The 21,691-nt window shown below is 41.9% G+C and overlaps 2 long non-coding RNA genes across 3 annotated transcripts in view; one reads left to right on the top strand and one right to left on the bottom strand.

Annotated features, from left to right (window-relative positions):
- Positions 1-8,579: 8,579 nt before the first annotated feature.
- The window catches only part of LOC128341292 (uncharacterized), a 50,833-nt gene continuing 37,721 nt past the window's right edge, over positions 8,580-21,691 (bottom strand). Inside the window, exons 1-3 of one of the 2 annotated variants that reach the window (XR_008314322.1) lie at positions 16,554-16,726; positions 12,339-12,495; positions 8,580-12,190 (exon numbers count right to left, since the gene is read on the bottom strand). This is a non-coding gene — a long non-coding RNA (uncharacterized LOC128341292). Of the gene's footprint in view, positions 12,191-12,338; positions 12,496-16,553; positions 16,727-21,691 lie in introns of those variants that run through there. The other variant, XR_008314323.1, reaches the window with a different exon arrangement.
- LOC128341293 (uncharacterized) overlaps positions 16,707-21,691 on the top strand; it is a 56,160-nt gene continuing 51,175 nt past the window's right edge. Inside the window, exon 1 of the long non-coding RNA XR_008314324.1 lies at positions 16,707-16,755. This is a non-coding gene — a long non-coding RNA (uncharacterized LOC128341293). The remainder of the gene's footprint in view (positions 16,756-21,691) is intronic.

Raw genomic sequence — 21,691 nt, 5'->3', positions numbered from 1 at the left:
TTGGCTCCTATACTGGCACCTCTGCTAACTGGGCAAAGAGGCATCTTTTACTGTGGTGATTCTCTTTATATAGCAGGGGAGAGTAACTGGCCCTATCCACCCCCAGCACAGGACCTCCAGTAACTGTTGCTGGTGTCTATCTTATGTTTCTTTTTAGAATGCAAGCCCTTTGGGGACAGAGTTCCATCTTATTTGTTTGTTATTTCTCTGTGTAAACCATCCTGAGCCATTTTTGGAAGGGTGGTATAGAAATCGGATGAATAATAATAATAATAATAATAATAATAATAATAATAATAATATGAAGCCAGAACTACACAACACAGGCAGAATCTCCAATTACAGTCGAATCAGAGACGTTTCTACCAAAGCATAGAAGGAGAAACTGCAAGAAACATAGAAACACCAAATAAAGAAGAAAGAGTGCAATTCTGGGGGAAATTATGGGACAATCCAATAGATTATAATAAAAAAGCAGGCTGGATGGAAGAGGTCAAAAAATGTAACCAACAAATGCAAGATCTAATAATAACACCAGAATTAATAAGTGAAAGAGCAAAGAGAATTAAAAATTGGACTGTGCCAGGCGACGATGAACTGCATGGCTTTTGGCTTAAACACCTAACAAGCCTTCATAAACAACTATCAAAACAGTTCAATCACATTTTGCAAGGAGGTAATATTGAAAAATGGCTAACAACTGGGAAAACTCATCTCATCATGAAAGACCCAGCAAAAGGTGCAGTTCCAAGTAATTATAGACCGATAACCTGTCTGCCAACCATGTTCAAATTATTAACTGGAATAATAGCAGATGAAGAGATGCAACACTTATTAACTAACAAACAGCTTCCAGTTGAACAGAAAGGAAATTGCCCGAACACCAGAGGCACAAAAGACCAGCTGCTGATTGACAAAATGATTTTAGAAAATTGCAAGGGAAGAAAAACCAATCTAAGTGTTGCATGGATTGACTACAAGAAAGCCTTCGACTCATTGCCTCACATATGGATACTAAAATGTTTAGAAACAACTGGTGTCAGCAAAAACATTCAGATATTTATAAAAAAAAGCAATGAGCATGTGGAGTACACAGTTAACAATCAATGGCGAGACACTTGGACAGGTTAGCATTAGAAGAGACATTTCCCAAGGGGACTCACTATCCCCTCTGTTGTTTGTAATCGCCATGACCCCACTTTCACAAATACTAAACAAAACAGGCCTCGGATGCCAAACATCTAAAACATCAAGTCAAAACAACCATCTGCTGTACATGGATGATCTGAAGTTGTATGGAAAGTCCCAGTCAGAAATTGAATCACTGCTAAACACTGTCCATATATTCAGTAGCGACATAGCAATGGAGTTTGGACTAGACAAGTGTGCTGCATTAATAATGAACAGAGGGAAGATAACAAAAACAGAAGGAATAGAACTGCCCAATGGAAGCAAGATCAAGCACCTGGAAGAGAAAGAACCTTACAAATACTTGGGCATTCTCCAGGCTGATAACATTGCACACACTGAAGTTAAAAGAAAAATGGGAAGTGAATACATCAGGAGAGTTAGAAAAATCCTCAAGTCCAAACTCAATGGCGGGAACACCATACAAGCCATAAACACCTGGGCTATACCTGTTATCAGATACAGTACAGGAATAATAGACTGGACCCAGGCAGAGCTAGAGACGCTAGATCGTAAGACCAGGAAAATGATGACCATCAATCATGCTCTGCACCCCCGCAGTGATGTCGATAGGCTATACCTCCCTTGCAGCTCAGGTGGAAGAGGAATGCTGCAAGTCCATCAAACAGTAGAGGAGGAGAAAAGAGGCCTTGAAGAATATATCAAGGACAGTGGAGAAGATGCACTTCAAATGGTCGATAATGAGAAACTATTCAACACCAATGAAAGAAAGCAGGCCTACAAGAAAGAACAAGTCAAGAACCTAGCAGAAAAATGGAAAAATAAGCCCCTGCATGGTCAATATTTGCACAATATAAGTGGAAAATCAGACATCACCAAGACCTGGCAATGGCTTAAGAATGGCAACTTGAAGAAAGAAACAGAGGGTTCAATACCGGCTGCACAAGAACAGGCACTAAGAACAAATGCAATAAGAGCAAGAGTCGAAAAGTCAACTACAAACAGCAAGTGTCGCCTTTGTAAAGAAGCAGATGAAACCGTGGACCACCTAATCAGCTGTTGTAAAAAGATCGCACAGACTGACTACAAACAAAGGCATGACATAGTAGCAGGCATGGTACACTGGAACATCTGCAAAAAATACAAGCTACCTGTAGCCAAAAATTGGTAGAAAATGAAGATGCAAAAATATTATGGGACTTCTGACTACAAACAGACAAACATCTGCCACACAATACACCAGATATAACTGTAGTCGAGAAGAAAAAAAAAACAAGTTAAAATAATCAACATAGCAATACCAGGTGACAGCAGAATAGAAGAAAAAGAAATAGAAAAAACAACAAAATACAAAGATCTACAAATTGAAATTGAAAAGCTGTGGCAGAAGAAGACCCAAATAATCCCAGTGGCAATTGGTGCCCTAGGTGCAATTCCAAAACACCTTGAAGAGCACCTCAACACCAGGGGGGACATAGAGATCACCATCAGCGAACTACAAAAAGCAGCTTTACTGGGAACAGCCTATATTCTGCGACGATATCTATAACAACAGCAACAACATTGACAATAAAATTCTGGCATCCCAGGTCCTTGGGAAGGACTCGATGTCTGGATAAAACAAACCAGTCAATAACACCTGTCTAACTGTGTAAACAAGAAATAGTAGTAGTAGTAGTAGTGGTAATAATAATGGCTAAACTCTGCACCAGCTGCTTTCTGACCCAGCCAACATTGCTTGATGACATCAGCAGGGTTGCCTAGATGCTAGTGAGAACAAGCCTGCTTTATAGGGGCCACCTGTTCCCTCTGGCATTGGGGTGGTTGTGCGTCATGGAGTCAGTGCAGCTGCCAGAGAGCAGACAGCATGAGTTAAGGCCATGTGCCTAGTGGAGGGGGGCTGGCATAGATGGCTGGTGGCCTCAGACACATAAGCCCCTGGGCACCACAGCCCCCAGGCCCTAGCTCTCCCTGTCATCATTGTGGCTATGCCCCTGTCCCCACCCATTTGTCAGCAGCAGAGTTGAGTTAGTAAAATTTCACTGCTTTAGTAGCGTCAGCACTTCTCCCATAGTAGTCTGGAAGCCAGCCAGCGTGTTCTTCTTCCAGTGTGCTCAAGAAACTATTTGATGGGAGATCACAGGGATTGGACCTCTGATTATATATGCAAAACTTACGCTCATATGCAAAACATATAGCTACAACACCTGCAGTGTTGCACATTTGTGTATATCACATACTTGCTGATGTGCATCTCCCTTTCAGAAGTTATGGTGGTCACTGCATGGTTCATTGTGTTGGACATGCTGGACAATACCTGTCTAGCAAAGTGTGAAGCAGCAGTAAGCCTGACCCTTAACACTGGGGAAGAAGTGTATTTGCGGCAGAAAAGGAATGAGGCAGTGCACCATCTCCCCTGGGATGGAGAGCAAAGCCCACTTTTCACCTGGAAATCAAGTCCCTGTCACTCCCCAGAACAATGTTACAGCCAAAAACCTGCCTCATGTAGTAGAACCCCAGTGTTAAGCCTCTCTTTCTGCATCTGATTGTAAGTTTACCCTGCTATAAACTGCAGGTTCAAGATTCAGTCTCGCTTACCTGATTATGTTGAGGAGTAAAGCATAGAATTAAGCTCAGACTATAATTTTTGCATTTTGCCAGCTTCGAAAGAGAGAAAATGAGCTTTTGATCGGTTTGCCTTTTTATATAAAGGACATGATGCAGGATTTGAATGTACATGATCTCCTGATTTGGTGTTGTACTGAAAGCCGCGTTTGGCAAGTGGCATATTGAATACCTCCTGGTACTGTGGCGTAGGATTATGCAATAAATTAAGAACAAAATGATCAACTAATTAAACACCTTTAAACAAAGAATATACCACTATGCTACTGATTCTCTTTTATCCCACAGCTAAGCGATGCCTTTCTTCTTGCTGATGTTTCCATTCATACCCGATTTTCTTTCTTGATTCCTGCCTATTGGTGGTATCCAAGCAACTGTGACAATGCCAAAGCACACACTGGTGTGTGTTTTAAAGTCATCACTATGGTACTGTATTGTCTGAGGCAATTTAATAATCAACACCAAATTCCAAATCAATCCTTTTCTCTTCTGCCTGGGAATGCATACATTTGGAGGATTTGGAAAACTGTCAACTTAAGGCAATGATGATTCTCACTGACATGGTAAATTTCAGTGGCTAATATCCTGACCAACAAAGGGTTTGGCCAAAGAAGCCTCAATAATTCTGAAGAGTTCCTGCTAGTCTCTGTGTGGGAGAATTGCACACCTCCCTCAGAAGCCACCTGTGTCACACCAAGATGCGTCCTGTAGGCTGCATGACCCTCAGGGTCATATTTTTGGATGGTACAAAATGCTTCCTGAGGAATGGGAAGCTGTCAAAATTTGCTCCCACCACTGAGCCAGCAGAGGAGCTGAGTTAGTTGAACTTTTCAGAAGCATCAGTACTTGTTAGTCAGGATATCAGCCATGGTACAGTGCAAAGCTTGTACCACTCATGATTAAACAATCCAGCTTTTTTCCTTTCATCCCCACCATAATTTTGTATGTCCCAAGCAAACAACTTCATGAGAGAGCTATTGGTATATATTTACACCAGTTTCATTTCAGTAAAAGTTTTGTCACACAGTGAACTTCTTTTTTAATTCAACACCACTGCGACCAACCAACTTTTCTGCTAAAAGTAGTGCTTAGTTGTCTGAAATGTCCATATGTCAGAGGAAACAATGGTGTCACCATTTTAAGTCACCATTGTGAGAACACGATAATACCTACCCGTCATGCACAACCATATATAAATTATGTATAGCATTCGTGCTAAGTTGATAGCATTTCTTTCCCCCCTCATTCCCAACTCCCCATATTTTATTTATGCTATTCCACCCCCCCCCCCGGTGCGCAATTGGGTACAATGCAAAATTCAGTTCTGAAATTCTACCACATTTTCAGGACAGCTCTTAGTGGCAAAGGCTTTACAGCAAATGTGTTAAATGGATGGGGTTGGCAACCTTTCAGTAAGGGTTGATTCACACATGCATTTTCATCACCTGATATGTCAGAACTTGATGACTCTCAACCAAATGTGTGAACTGTTTCTGTTGCAAATTGTTGGTTTAAGTTGACTTTGGGTGAAATAAAGTTTTCTCTGTGGTTACTCATGTGTGCTAAGAGATTCACACATGCAAGACATTACTTGATGCTCCAGTCAGCCCTTGTTATCTAGGGCTACAATTATATGGGATTCACTTGGGACATTTAGGATACTCTCAGGTGCTGGATTTTATGGATGTCAGGAATACTGATTCAGTAGAAACCAGCACCTGCAAACAATGTGGGGCATGTAATGTATCCCTACCAATTTATTTTAGTTCAAAAAAGAGACTACAGGTTAGTGGAGTCAGCATGGCAGAAAGACTCATTCCCAGGGACAATTTGTGCAGAGATAGTTACATAGCTTTGCATCCTCGTTAGAAGACTACTTCCTGCAATGCTATCTTAGCACTAGATCATGCGAGTAACAGACAGGAAGCTGTCATCTGGACACAGCTGAGGTGTAGGATGTTTCCAGATATACTGTTTTCTGGGTGGTCTTAGCACCAACCAGCTGCAACCCATACTTCAGGGGCGTAACGAGGCTGGAGTGGGCCCAGAGACAAAATTTTAAAATGGGCCCCTCGCGGATACACACACACTCACTTCACATCTGACTTGCCTTTGGGAGGCCCCTCGAGGCGTGGGGGCCTCCAGGCAGCCGCCTCCCCTTGCCTAATGGTAGTTATGCCCCTGCCATACTTCCATGTCAAAGATCTCCATGTCAATTGCGGCTAGCCCACACAGGTAGCAGGATTAACACAGGTGCTGCTACTAGTACTGTACATCTCAACAGTAGCTCTAATCTCCCATGATAGGACCTACTTCTTTGTTGAAGTACTTTCTGTGGTGCTTCCTGTCCAGCCCTACTATCACTTCTGGAAGCAATGACTGGTTCAAAGGGGGTGTTGGTAATCTGGAATTTAAATGAGGCTATCTTAAACAAAGGGGTTGACCTAACAGGTGTTATGTTCTGAGAACCTGAAGATACAAAACCGAATGAAAATCTCAATTTCCAATTAAGAAAAAGACTCTTCAAAACTTCTGCAGTGTAAACTACGGCATATCAAGAATTTTCATTTTTTTAAAAATCATTTCACAATTGTGAGGGGTTGTGAAAGACTTCCATGGCCTGAAGACCTTGTAGAGTCTGACTTGGCCTTCTGAGGGCTCACACCAGCTGCTTACCATGTTTGTGCAGCAGAAAGCCATTTTAGATATGAGCAACGAAAGTATTTGTCCCACTGGGTTATCAAAAGTTCCTCAGCGTTGGAAGCTTTCTCACTTGCATCTGAGGCTGGGGAGTGAAAATCAGAATTAAAATCTGCATTCAAAGTACGATGTGGGTTGAACAAATCGTTAAGGGTTGCTGCTTCACAAAATACTGTCAATTGAGACATATATTAAAAGGTTAGAGAAAGAATATCTCTTTGCCTTTCCCCAGTTCTTTTCTTTTTATAGTCCACTGCAAAACAATAAAGCTAAAAAGGCTGTATATAATGCATGTATGTTTTGTTGTGCTTTTTATTCCCCACCTTTCCCAAAGGAGTCTATGTACTACCCACACTAATTGTAGGTTTTTCTGAAAATGCAGCATGAATCATTTATAAATAATGAGACTTTAAAATCCCTAAAAGACTCCCTGAGGTATTCAGTATTTCAGCATAAAATAACTGTTAAATGGAGTTATTCTGAATTAGCTTTTACTGGAAAGTGGTGAAAATAAAGTTTGCTGTGAATATGCAGTAATTCTTTTACACAGGTTTCCGGGGTAATTGACAAGTGATTTTCATAATTCAGGTTTTAGCAAAGAACTCAACTGAAGTGGCTAACATTAAATGAAGGGCGCCACTGTTCAAACACAGCTTTCAAGAGGGAGGGGAGAGGGAGAAAAAGCACCCCACATGAGACGTCGGTTTACAAGAGGCTAGTGTTGAGACCTAAAAACTTAATTCCAGCAGGAAAATAAAAACACAGACGCAGAGGTTCCGTAACAAATGCATGCACACATCTTTCCCTATATTCAAACTCCTAGAAAAGGGGACTTTTTCATCTTTTCTTCTCTCTCTCTCTCTCTCTCCTTCCCACCCTCCCTCCTTCTTCTCTTTCAGCAATGATTATTTTAATGCAGAGATAACCCCAGAAAGGCACGGCATTCAGAAGTAGCAGAGGATTTCTTTTCTATGACTCCTTTTGGACTCGGTAACCTTAGCTGTCCATTCCTACCTGGTGTACAATTGGAGGTTATATTTGATCTGTAGTGTAGAATTATGCAGAGGAGGCTCCCTCCACACTTTGTATTTGATTGACAAATTGGTCTGTCACTCAAAAGCTCCTTCAACTTATCGTGAGCAGTAAAGAAAATTATCTGTTCTGTGCATATGTGAGAGCAGGCTTGTTCATTAACCTCTCAACTGCCGGATCTGTGTTGCATGTACAGCTTCCAGGGATATGCACACTATATATGACAAACATACAAAAGGTGCAAGTGCATGGTGTTATTGTGTGCTTCTGTCTCCATTTTTGTGTACATCTGAAGGTATATGTTGAAGGTCTCTCTGTAAGAAAACATAGGCATATGTAGGTTCACCTCTGTAGGTATAGTTACGTGCAGATATAAACAGTAGGTAAGTTTTCATATTAAATGAAGCATGTTGATATTTGTAGGCAGAAATTTTTGCAGCAAATTGTGTTGTGTAAATTATTAAAGGTTTGTCTGTTTACAATTAGATGCTGCAGAATAATTCAATGGTTATAAAGAATGCTGTAACACTGAGTTGATTACTTGGTTAGAGTAATTGATTAAAAACCTTTGATCAATTGAAGAGGTTGCCCTGATTAATTAGGCAGCAGATTATTTTTGGTTTAAACTACTTTTATTGCAAATATTAAGAAAAACTATGGGTGAAAGGAACCATGTTCACCATGTTTGTAGAGGTTTCCTCCCACTTCTCATACCAAAAATAATGCCTTTTCTAAGATACTTTCTAAGATGCTAGATTGTGGCACATGAGCATCATCTTAAAAGAAAAAAGAAAGCATGTTCTTTTCTTCAAAGCTATTCTTCTTACTTATAGCAAGTTTAGGCAGGTTTAATGAATGACAAATAACTTATTAATTCATTAATAATGAATTCATTTGATTAAAAGTAATATGATTAATCAACTAACACTTCTTTCATTGGATGATGATCCTATTATTAAAGCTGGTCTAACTGATGACACAGGCTGACATTTTAGTTAAATGTACCTGGGTGGTGTCCATTTATATTGGCATTTAGATCTCCTAAATGGGCCACCAAAGTGTTACCCTGGGCTGCTGTCCTACAAAAAGGCTGCTGCCAGATATGTGTTCAAATATATGGAATTTTCAGTTTAGCTTATATATGCTCCAAACATTTTTGTATGCAGTAAAAGGACTGAGGGGACTCGTTCTCATTTTCTTATCAGCTTTTAATTCCAGTTGTTGCTCAGTTTTCTCTGACTTAATTCTTAGTAGGGCTGCAAGTTTTCATTGGATAAATAGGTGGATCAATCAACTTTCGTATTAGTTGGTTAGTCATTAGGCTTCAATTTTAGCCAATAAAGCCTATTTAGGTACATTTTAAAAGCGTATATTTTGTTCTTCTAGGTTGTTTTAGCAGAGAATGGGGGGAAAAGGAGAGTAAAGATTTTTCCTTTCTGATCAGGAAGAAATAAACGATATTGTATTTATTCAATTGCAAGTTATTTCATACTTCCTACACTTTCTATGTTAATGATTTGAGAATATGCAAGTTTATTTAAATGTAATTGATATATTAAATGTTTAAACAGTTGACAAATGATTAATCAATTAATTGCAGATTATTTAATCAGTTGATAATCCTGGTTCTTAGGAATAGTGAGTGTAGTATTTCTCTCTTTCTGCTGCACTGTAGTATATATTAAGGCTACACTGAACATTTTTCCAGTTTTGATTTTCAGACAGAAACTAGCAGTTTTCATGGAGTAGATTTTTTTTAACCCAGGAAAGCAATTATACAAAGATTCACTTTTCTTTTATCCTGTTCCATTATTCCCACTGGCTGCTGCAACTCCTTCCTCCTTTGTGGATCTGTCCCATCCAGTTAGGAACCACACAGTGAGCAGGATGATGTCATAGCATACATAACTTATAAGATCTGGCTACGTGATGATGTCACTGAAAACTAATTGAGCAAATGCAAGTGAGGGAAATAAAGATAAATAAGCAAACATTTTCACAGTGAGTGTTGAAAACTGACAAAAAAGGCAGGCATTTTTGGCACTTCTGAAAATGTTAGTGGAAAACCAGTGAATATTTTCATCTCAGCTCTAGAATATATTTGTTTTTTAATTAAACTGCGATGTTTTCTGAGCTAACATTTTATTTTGTGAAGGAGTTAAAATTTACAGATCTTAGGAGGCACCCTGGAAAGAAATTAAACATATGAAACCGCTTGGATTCCTTGGTCAGTAGTAAAATTATTTCAGTAGCATTATTATATTTTTTGAATTTACATTTAAAAAAACCTCTGAGTTGCACAGGCTGAAGCAATTGGTCTGAAAATTATTTTTAAAGAAGTCATGAGTTTTTCTTCTCTTCTCTTCCTTTCCCCCCTTTCGCCTTCACTGTGAAAACTGTTTCTTTGCCAGTGGCTGACTAGCTTGAAGTCTTTGAAACACTGAGCTTTCTATAAAATCCAAATAATTCTCTGTAAATCAAAGTACTTGGCATGCTTGCTGCAAAGCCTGAAGCTTCCCCCCCCCCTTCATTTTTAAGGTAATCTCTAGAAAGTAGTTTGTACTCATGTTTTCACAGTGATTAAATATGCAAAGTAATTTTCATGATTATCACCCCGTTCTGAACCAAATCAGATGCAGCTATGCTTCTCTTTGTGCAAAGCCAGTTATTGGATCAGATTCCAAAACAAATCCCCTGAATTTGGCGGATCATCATTTTAAAAGGGGGCTTGTTAAGGTAATGATTAAATTAAACCACCCCTTTAAGAATATTTAGATCTGGTCCGCCAAGCGGAACGGTCTAATGGTTTTTAAATTAGAAGCTGCAAATACTAGTGAATTTCTTTTGTGGGTCAAGTGGGTATTAACAAATGCTAAGACTGTTCTCTCTTTTGTCATCACCTTGAAATCTGCAAAGAAAAGCAAAGAGTCAGAAAGGCACAAGGAGAGGAGTGGTGTTAGTATTTAACACCGGTGCTTTTAACCAAGGGCAGCATCAGATTTACAAGGTTGGATAGGAGAAGGTATGAGATGATGTTTGCTACTAATCTCTTTATACAGAGAGAGCGAGAGAGCAAGAGCGTGAGAGAGAGCGAGAGAGCTTGAAAATTCAAAGTGAAGAACCCAAAGGCATTAAATTCTGGCAGGTTTAAGGTTCTGCAAAGGTGTAATAGCCCCCTAACAACAGGATAGCAATTTCTGCCTTTGTGTGTGACATATACAACCGCTAGGCTGCTAACTGAGTCCAGGTTTAGGGAACTCATCTTGCCAATTTGGAAATAGCTTCATTGGCTGTCAGTCTGTTTCGGAACACAATTCAAAGTGCTGGTGGTGCTTACCTATACAAATGATCTTTTCTCACATGTACCAGCCTGTACAGTAAGAGAGTTGCCCGTGGCCCTTTCTCAAGGGGCCCCACTTTCAGAAGATGGGTGGCAACTATGGAGAGGGCATTTTCGGAATGCTCTCCTCAGGGGAGTTTGCTTGGTGCACCTTCTTGGGTCTTTTCAGCCTTTTAAAATTTCCCTGGGCCTTTTTACAGTATCGACTGAGCTGCTTTTAATGGTACCTTGCTGTTGTTTATTCTGTGGTCTCTGCTATTTTTATTTATTTATTTTGCTCTGTTTTAATTATTATTTTAAATTGTACGTTTTTATCCTAGTGGCCACCCTGGGGATATTGTTTTATTGAACCAGAAGCATAACAAGGTTGAAGGGGGCCATGGGATAAGAAATGAAGATGGGCCTCTGGGCCCCCTGCCTTCTCCCCCCCTGCCCCCTGCTTTTGCTGCAGAAGAATGTTAAGGACATGTTGAAAAATATAACAATCTCAGCAGACTATTTCTCCCACTCCTATGGAAATAATATCACACTCTCCTCGCACTCTGATCAGGAGTCAGCAGCTTGCCAATGGGTCAGGTAGGCAGGAGAGGAGAGCAATGAACCAACCAGCAGCCCCACTGCCAGGGGCAGAAAGAGACCAGCGGTGGCCACCACGACCCTAGCCCCGCCCCCTGCATCAGATGCATCTGACATCATTAAGCCCAGAGATGCAAGTTTTGGGCAGTATATACATACATACATAAATAAGCCACGCCCCCTGCATCTGACATCAGATGCAGGGGGCGTAGCTTAGCTCGCAAAGGAGGCCCCACGGCCCTGGGTACAACATAATGTCTGAATAGGGCTACACAAAAAGAGACTTGCATTAGTCCAAGGATGTGCTACAGCAGCCTATAATGCTGTGGAATATGGAGGGTGCTTGAACTTCTTGGCACCTGTTTTGCATGCAGATGGTCCTCGGTTCAATCCCTGGTATCTCCAGGTAGGGCTGGGAAAGACTCCTTTGTGAAATCATGGTGAGCCACTGCCAGACAGGGTAGGCAATACTGAGCTAGATGGACCAGAGGTCTGACTTGGTATAAGGCAGCTTCCGATGTAACATCCTCCATAAGGAAGTACAAGTAGATTTTGTTCCAGGTGTGCTGAATTTGCCTTTCAGAAGCCCTAGGCTACAGGCTGAACAACCTGTGGCATGGATGCTGGAAATGGCACAGGCAGCAGGGTGGTGTGTTTGTGTTTGCACTCTTGGACAAAGCTAGGAAGGCCCATTTGCTTGCCTGCTTGTTTGTTTTATTCAGTACACGGACATACCGCCCAATCACTAGTCTCTAGGCGGTTTGCAGCCTGCGACAATTAAAACAAACAATTAAAACAACAATTAAAACAGCCAAAATTAAAACAATTAAAGACAAAATAATTAAATCAACCACCAAACACTTGGTTAAAAAGATGCATCTTTAAGGCCTTTTTAGGAGCCAGTGAAAAATCAAACCTCATATCCTGGCAGGGAGTGCATTCCAAAGTCCAGGGTCTCAGGGATATTGATAGAAAGTCTCAAGTTCAATCTCTGGTACCTCCAGGCATGGCTGTTGAAGACTCCTGCCAGGGACCTTGGAGAAATGCTGCCCGTCAGAGTACATAATCCTGGGCTAGACAGACCAACAATCTGACTCAGTACAAGGTAGTGTCTATGTTCCTACTGCTTTTCAACAAAAATATTCTCAAACAGGCTTGAGAAAAATGAAAAAGAGCAATGAGAAGAAGATGGTCCCTTGTCCCCAAAGGGGCTCACAATCAAAAAAAGCAATCACCACCACCACCACCAACAACAACAACATGGCAGATAGCAGCAACAGCCACTAGAGGGATGCAGTGCGGGGCTGAAAAGGGTCAGTTGCTCTCCCCCTGCTAAATATAAAGAGAATCACTATTTTGAAAGATGTGTCTTCCTTGCCCAGTTAGCAGAGACAATATGGGCACAGGGCCAATCTACATGTCATGTTAAGCAAGTTTCATGACATGCTTAGGGTTTTCTTCTCCATCAAGCAACTGTAGAGGACCCTGTTGTTGGCTGTGACCTGGGTTGGGGCAGGGGGAGGGAAGGAGGAGCCCCCTGCCTCTATGGCATCCCAATCCAGATCGGGTCCTCTTGCAGCCACTAGTTGCCCAAGCCCAAGTAAATAGTAGCCACAGGAGAAGGTGTGTGTGATTTAATTCAGGACTGCAGCAGAAACAAAGGGTTAAAGTCCCTCTACTCTATGCCACGGTCCAAGTCCAGATCTGGCTCCTTTGTGGCTGTTTGTTACTGAGGGAAAAACACCAATCATCATCATCATCATCATCATCATCATCATCATCATCATCATCATCAATTTGATTTCTATATCATGCCAGCCCTAATCATGCCTAATCATTCCTTAGGGCTCTACTTAGAGTACCTAGATGTGTCCCCAATGCATTATTAAGGTTCGAGTTGGGTGTTCTGAAGATAGAGGTCTGGGCCTGGCTGTCTATTTTGACCTATTGGCTTAAAGTCAGATTTTCACCCCGAGGATGGATTTCCCTTATCCTGGCTGATGTATTCCAGCCCACCTGGGACCAGGCTATCCAGGACAAAATTGTGTCCTTGGGTCCGTCTATGGACTACCTGGTCCTGTTAAGTCACAACCAGGCCAGGCAGATCCTGAAACAAAGACTCTTGGACTTCGAAATCCAACAAGAACTTTCCCGAATCCCTGATTGCACTAAAAGGAGGCTGGGTTTGAGCAGTTTTAGTTGGGGCCCTGCTGCTTAGTTGAATGCCCTGAGCTTGACATGTTTTCAGAGGGCCTTTTTTAGAGCAAGATTTGATATGTTACCCTCAGCGGTGCTCTCAGGGAGGTTTTTGGGGATTCCTAGAGAGGATAGATTATGCCCATGTGGTATGGGGGAAGTCGAATCCATACAACATGTTTTGTTGCGCTGTCCATTATATAGAAATTTAAGATGTTCCTTACTTACTCCTCTTCTGACACCCTTCCCAGGTTGCTCTGGAGATTTTTATGTTTCCTATCTTCTTGCGGATAGAACTTTAGATGTCACCTTTAAGGTGGCTAAATTCTGTTCTATTGCAGTACTGTTGTGGCAGTGAGCTTTTCCTTGATTAATTTTAAAATTTTTATTGATTATTTGTTTGTGGATATCCATCTATATATTTAAATATTTTACTTCCTTATTGTATTTCTCTATGCTATGAGATGTTGTTACGTTATGTTATGCTGACCTTGGGTCGCAAATAAAGAACTTTGACATGCCAGCCCTAATTACTGATTTATCATAGGTCATATAATTTGGCCTATAGACTTAGGGGGAGACTCCTCTCTGGCCTTCTGTTGCCATGTTGTTGCCAGTGTTATTGCTCAGCTTTAAAGACTAGAAGCAAAAACTACATCAAGTCCCTGGAGAGGGATGTACATGTGCTTGTCTTGCCTACTAGATGGCCACTTCCTATACCCTTGCCTTGTGGCACGCTGGCCAAAGAAGGTTAGATATTAGAAAAATACAGAGGTCATTCACACAATCAAAAACTACCTTGCTTCCACACAACTAAAAACTAGGAGCACACACAGCTCCCAAACCCAGGTAGAACTCAGATTTGATTGGGTGAATGACCTCACAATGTGCTTTCTCCTCATTATGTTCTTTGACCTCATGCAGCATGTCCCTAAGCTTGTTTACTTAGGAGTAATTCCCACTGAAATAAATGAGGCTTATTCCCAAATAAGTATACATAGAACAGCATTCTAAACTTGTGGGCTAGCAAAACAAATTAGATATTAGGGGTGTGTAAACCGATTTGAAATTGAGCAGGTTCAAGCATGAACTGATTGGGTTCGAAGGCTCGACTCTAGACTGAACTGGGTTGGTTTGGGTCCGAGCTTGAGCTGAACTGACTGGGCCAGCTGGCTCGGGCCCAGTTTGAAGCCCCTACTTGTGAGTAAAATTGATTACTTATGGCTTCTGCTTGTGGCTGTGGCAATCACAGGGGCCATGGGGGGGGGGTCTCCCCCAACCCAACCCCTGACGGCCTCCTCAAGAGTCTCCAGGGCTGGTTCAGGCCTTCTTCAACCCATTTCAGGCCTCTGCGCATGTGTGGAGGCACTTTTTGGCCTCCGCGCTTTCACACAGGCCATATGCATGTGGCCTGTGTGCATATACAGAGATTTTTAAAAAATGGACTCCACACATACGAAGAGGCCCGAAATGGGCCCAGCTCAGCCTTGGAGATTCTGGGGGAGGCTGTGTCTGCTGCAACTGTCAGCGGAAGCTGTAAGTAATCAATTGTGCTTGCAAATAGGGGCTTTGAACCAGACCCAAGCCAGTTTGAACTCGAACAGAGCCAGGTGCCCGATTCGGATGAGGAGTTCCGAGCATGTCTGGTCTGAATCTGGTTTGAATTTCCAAAACCGAACTGGGAAAACGGTTCTGTGCAAACCCCTATTAGATACGCCCAGATGGTCAAACCACACATTTGTGGTAATGTTTGATAAAGAGCTGGGTTTCATCTGGAAGCCTCTCCTTTTCTTATATGAACAGCAGAAGGGTGATTGCTGTCAGAACTGTGAAATGTGGGGAGGTTAACTCTTTCGCCAGCACTATTTTCCTGCTGCAAAGTCCCTTAAAGGGGCAATTTGCCCCTCAAATGGCTATTTGGGGAGTAGTGACTGACATCCTCACTAATGATGTAGATGCTACCTTAGAGAGCGCCTTGTTTGTTATGATCCCCATCGCTTGATGAGGTTATCTGGAGAGGTCCGTCTCCAGTTACCACCAGTACGTCTGGTGGCAACTTGGAACCAGGCCTTTCTGTAGCTGCTCCTGGTCTATGGAATGCACTCCCAGCAGATATCTGCAGTTTAGGCTCACGGTCGGCCTTTAAGAGAACCCTAAAGACTTATTTGTTTGGCCTGGCCTTCCAAGGCTTATAAAGTGTTGTTGTTTTTTTAAAAAAGTATTTTAATTGGTTTTAAATGGTTGTAATTGTGTTTTTTTTAATTGTTTTTATATTATTTTTAGCACTGTGTTTTGAATTGTGTGCTTTTATGTCTTTTTAAAGTTGTTGTACACTGCCCAGAGCCTCTGGTTGGGGCGGTAAATAAATAAATAAATAAATAAATAAATAAGCAGACATGCAGCCAAAAAGGGGGCAGGGGAGCATTTGTGCAGTGCTAGCAGCCCAGCTTCTGAAGCATGGATGCTTGTGCAGGTTTGTGTGAAGGAACTAGTTCCAGGAGGCCCAGACCTACCTCAGGGACATACTTTCAGGTCTCTCTGAGCACTTGTGGGGGATGAGGAGATGGGCAAAAATCCGCCCCCCCCCCACACACTTCAGGAGCAGGGCCACCAGCACGGTGCACTTCCTTTATTCTTTTCTTTTCTTTTTGCTGCATGGGCACATTACTGAGGATGCTGGCCACTCACTTTGGTGGCAATTGCCACAGGGGTGTCCATGTAAGCAGGAGAAAACCACATGAGGTGAAAGAGTTGGCCACTTGGGCTGTGCACAGTGCTAATTTCCAGGATCGGTAACAGGATTGACCTAATCCTGGTAATGATCAGGTTGCTCATCCAGTCATTGGGAGCCCTGGATTGTATTGAGCAGATACATTGGGATCAGATGCATTTGGATCAGCTTGATTCATCGGGTGGGGTGGGGTGGGGGGCTCACCTTTCCTGAATATCTGGGATTCCCTGAAGAAAGTGGCAGCAAGAAAGAAGGCAGTGGCAGCAGCAGCAATTCAAATTGTCCCAGAATGCACCAGAGCAGGAAGTAATGTCATGATGTTGCATCCTTCTCCTGGTGCATTATTGGGAAGAAAATGGCTGTGCCCTCTAGTTGCAGAGCATTGACACGCCCCCCCTCGAATAAGGTACCAGAAAAAAGACGTGTATTTTATTTATTTCATTGTTTGTTTACTATACCGCCTTTCCCAAAGTGGCCCAGGGAAGTTTACACTAAAACCAGGAATACATAACAATTAAAATAATTTTAAAAGCAGATTAAAATTACAATTAAAACTAAATATAATTAAAAGCCAGGCTAAAACGATGGGTCTTAAAGGCTCTCCTGAAGGCCTCCAGGGAAGACAATCCTCTTATATTCATGGGGAGCATGTTCCACAACCTAGGGGTAACAACAGAGAAGGCCCTACCCCAGGTTGCCACCAGATGAACTGTTCCCATGAATGTGTGGCTTGACTCTAAAATAGCTAGCTAACTGACTGACTAACTTTATTTGTTAGCCACCCCGTAACAAAATATTCTCTGGGCGGCTCACCATACAACATTTAAAAATCCAATAAAAACACAAAATACATCAAATTACAACACACACACACCCCACCGCCAAAGGATACAAAATACAGTACAAAACAATGGAAAAGCTTGGTCTTTTCAGTCAATTTTAAAAATCAAAACTAAAACTAAGAACTCAAGATGCACCTCAGCCTGTTTATTCATTTTTATTATTTAGTTGGGCTGCAAACTTTAGTCAATTAATTGGTCAAATTAGTTGATTAAAAACTTGTTGATTGACTAAAAATAACCCTTGATTAATTGGGCAACTTTTTTTTAAAAAAATGTTAATTACTTTGGAGCAAAATCCCCTGTGAAGTGGATTCCCTTTTATCTGAAGATTTCTACTGGATTTACCTAGATCATACAAATTACTGTTTGCCATGTGCAGAAAACAGGAGGAGCCCAGATTTACAATGAGAACGGTACCTGTAAAGACATCTAGGACAGCGTTGCCTAATTCCCAAGCAAAAGAACCACTGGATTTCAGTTTTATCAAAGCTGAGAAAGTTGTGTAGATGTAAGTGAAGCTTGCCACAGTTTTGGGGAAATTAGGTTTTTCCCAGAGATGTTTGCTTACATCTAACCAGGACAAAGAAAACATTCTATTAATACAATTCCACTGTAAACATTGGGGACAAGAAATTCTTGATGCATATTGAAAGATTATGAACTGCTTGTTCTACAGCTTCTATAGTGTGTGTTTAAAAATGTAGAGATACTAAGGAGAACGTGAAAATCATTCCTAAGGTCACCTGCCAGCTTCCTTGAGCAAGGAGTGTAAAATTGTTCATACTTCAGAAGCCCACAATAGAGTTCTTCAGGGGAAAAATAAACAGACTCTTCCTGCCTCTTGGAAAAATAATGTGTTTTTTTTAAAAAAACACATACAAATTTGTATTTACCTGATTAGAGGGGAAAGATGTTTCAGAGTCTACTAGTTTCAGAGTACTTTTAGTCTATTAGGTAAATAATGTACATTTTAAAAAGATTTATAAATATGTATTTAGCCACAGGATTCTCTCTGGTCTCTTAGATAATTAATATGCATACAAGAGCTATCCATTATGTCTCTCCCCCCACCCTGCTTTAGTTTTAAAAAGCATGCAAGTTAAATACAATATAAACAGCTCTGGAATAATGATTTAATTGGGACACAAACTACAGAAAATAGGCTGAAGTGAAAGTTTAGGCTGGTACTCAGATGAGATGGAGGTGTTCTCTCTAATTTTTTCCCCATCTGTGTGAGGAATGAGTTTCGTTCTGGCGGCAGTATCAAGGCAGTGTGTGTGCCTGTTTATTAGAGTGGGACCTTCCTGATTCAATCTGAGAGGAATCTAAAATTAACTGAGCAGACTTCAAAAAACGTGTGAGTGTGTGCACATGTGCACGCTGTAGAGGGAACACTGGTGAAGACCATGAGGCTGTTCGCATGGGCAGCCAATCCCTGGCTTGGACAGCATAGCCTGTATTTGGCTGCTCATGTACACCACTGGGGTCGAGCCTGACCCCAGATACTGTATCAGAGGAGGGCACAGAGGATGAGGAGGACTAGATATTAGAAATATACCCACACCTGCCCATGGAAGAGAACCCAACAAGCCAGCAATGCCTTCACCTACAAGACCTGAGAAGGTAGCCCCATCTCTTTCTTGTGATGCCACAGACTCATTTTCAAAACTCCTAAGAATGCAAGACGTTGCTCACCTCCAGCACACAACAAACAGGCACCACCAGTTTCTTCAGAGCTTGGGTGGAGCTGACCTTGACCTTAAATAAAGATCATTTAAATCCTAAATTGACTTCAGATAATTCCTAGAGCCATTTTTGTTTGTTGGTTTATACCCCACTACTTTCCAAGGAACTTGAGGATACTTACATTAACAACTGCCGTACCATAAAATTCAGTAAAAACTCAACTCATAAACCAGTAAACACACAATGCACCATTAAAACCAGTTGTTTAAAGCAGTGAAAAAAACCAGTTAAAGAGCGAGCAGGTGACAGAAATTATACAAGATCCAGCAAGGCCTCCCTGGGTGGAAAAAAAGGGCATCTTCAGCTGTCACTTCAAATCAAATAAGGAGGGGAGCAGCAAAAGTTCAGGCGGGAGGGAATTCTAGATTGGAGGGGCCACCATAGAGAAGGTTCACCTATATATCACTAGCAGCTGAACTTAAATGGTTGCAGGGCACATAGAGGGGCCTCTTTAAAAGATCTTATAGGCTGGGCAGACTTATGTGGGAGTAGGTGATCCTTCAGGTATCTAGGTCCTATGCCAATTAAGGCCTTAAACATAGTGACAAGCACCTCAAATTGCACTTGGAAACAACTGGTAATTAGGAATGCTGATATAGTAGCCAAGTTCAATAGGTAGCTGCCTTATACCAAATCAGAGCATTGGTGCATCTAGCTCAGTTACTCTGACTGGCCCTAGCTCTCCAAGCTTACAGGCAGGAGTCTCTCACCTACCTGGAGATGCCAAGGAATGAACCTTGGATCTTCTGCATGCAAGCATGCAGATGTTCTATCACTGAGCTACAACCCCTTCCCCTACGGGTAATATTCTGCAGTGCTCAAATGTAGTCACTCATCCAAATGCAAACCAGGGTGCTCCCTGTTTAGAAAAGGGGGCAACTCATGCTTCATAACCTCACAAGACCAGCTCTCCTGAGCGTCTAGCATCGATCAAGATCCTTGCAGCAACATTCTGTACCAGCTGTTGTTTCCAAAGGATCTCCATGGGCAGGCCCATGTAGAGCACCTTTAAGGGAATTAGTAAATGTCACTTGACGATTCACACATTTCCCTTGGTAGGAACCCTGCAATTCGAAGTTTCATTTAAAAAAAAAAAGTATTTTAGTGCCAATCCTAGTTAACTGTGAATTGTCTCAGGACTGACCTGCACATTATGTAGAGCAGGGTTTCTTAACCTTGGGCCCCCAGATGTTGTTGGACTACAACTCCCAGAATCCCCAGCCACAAAGGCCATGTCTGAGGATTCTGGGAGTTGTAGTCCAACAACATCTGGGGGCCAAAGGTTAAGAAACCTTGATGTAGAGAAGATAGATAGATAGATCATCAGCAGCTTTATTCATTCATTCATTCATTTGATTTCTATACTGCCCTTCCAAAAATGGCTCAGGGCGGTTTTCACAGAGAAATAATAAATACATAAGATGGATCCCTTTTCCCAAAGGGCTCACAATCAGATCTGCCAATGACTAAATAAATAAATAAAATAAAATAAAATAAAATAAAAGCAGTTATTCATTGATTGATTAAGTGCCATCAAGTTGGTGTCGACTCTTAGTGACCACATAGATAGATTCTCCCCAGGATGACCTGTATGCAACTTGGCCATTTAGGTCTCTCAGTGGTGCATTGATTGTTGTTGTAATCGAGTCCATCCACCTTGTTGCTGGCCATCCTCTTCTTCTCTTTCCTTCAACTTTTCCCAGCATTATGGACTTCTCAAGGGAGCTGGGTTTTCTCATAATGTGTCCAAGGTATGATAGCTTGAGCCTGGTCATTTGTGCCTCAAATGAACATTTTGATTTGATTTGTTCTATGATCTATTTTGTTTGTTTTCCTGGCTGTCCATGGTATTCTAAAAGTCTTCTCCCGCACCAAAGTTCAAAAGCATCAATACTTTTTCTCATCCCCCCTTCCAAAAACCTCAAAGATGTCTATATTTCTCACATTCATATCCTGCCCTCCCTTCAAGGAGCTCCAAGTGGCATACATAGTTCTTTTCTCTCACTCTTTTACCCTCACAACATTCCTGTGACGTAGGTAAGGATTAGTCACCCCAATGGGCCCAGGGTCACCCAACTGAGCATCATACCTGAGGGTGGGGGAGGAGATTTAAAACTGAGTCTCCCAAGTCCTATCCCAATATTCTCACCATTACACCCCACTGGATACTTGTCTCATGGTGTATGTGTGTGTATGCACACATGTTTTCAATTGGAAATATGGCATTACTCCCCCCAGGCCAATGCCCCAAGCCAGTTTACCCTCTGCTTCTCATGGCTGCTTTTGAGCTTTAAAAGAAAGGCACTGGTGCCTTATTCAGATACTATGTTGCACAAGTGTACAAATGTCTGTACACTTGTACATGTTTTTCTGTGAATGAGTGTGTTTAACCTAGGTACAAGCCCCCTGAAATGCAGGATACAGACAGGAAGTGCAGTGCTGTATCTCTGTTCAACATAATGAGGCTATTCTCACAAGTAGCCTGGGTTAAGCTGCTCATGTGCAGCCCCAGGACCGAGGCCGATCCTGGTGCTGCCGCCCCACCTTACACTTCTTTCTACCCAGGCCTTTAGTCCAGGTTAAGGGGGCGAGCGCACCCTTAACCCTGGCGCAGGGGTCATGCATGTGCTTGGACTGCACGCAGCCCGAGCACACACAGAATCAGGGGCCTGGAGTGCCTGACTCACCGACGAATCCCTACTTGCTGCTTGCACGGTGCATTTAGGGATTCCTGGAGGGCGGGACTCATTCCTC

The sequence above is a fragment of the Hemicordylus capensis genome, chromosome 1 (genome assembly GCF_027244095.1).
Source record: "Hemicordylus capensis ecotype Gifberg chromosome 1, rHemCap1.1.pri, whole genome shotgun sequence".
Taxonomy (NCBI): domain Eukaryota; kingdom Metazoa; phylum Chordata; class Lepidosauria; order Squamata; family Cordylidae; genus Hemicordylus; species Hemicordylus capensis.
Note: the sequence above shows the minus strand (reverse complement) of the source record. Positions and strands in the feature narration are given on the sequence as shown.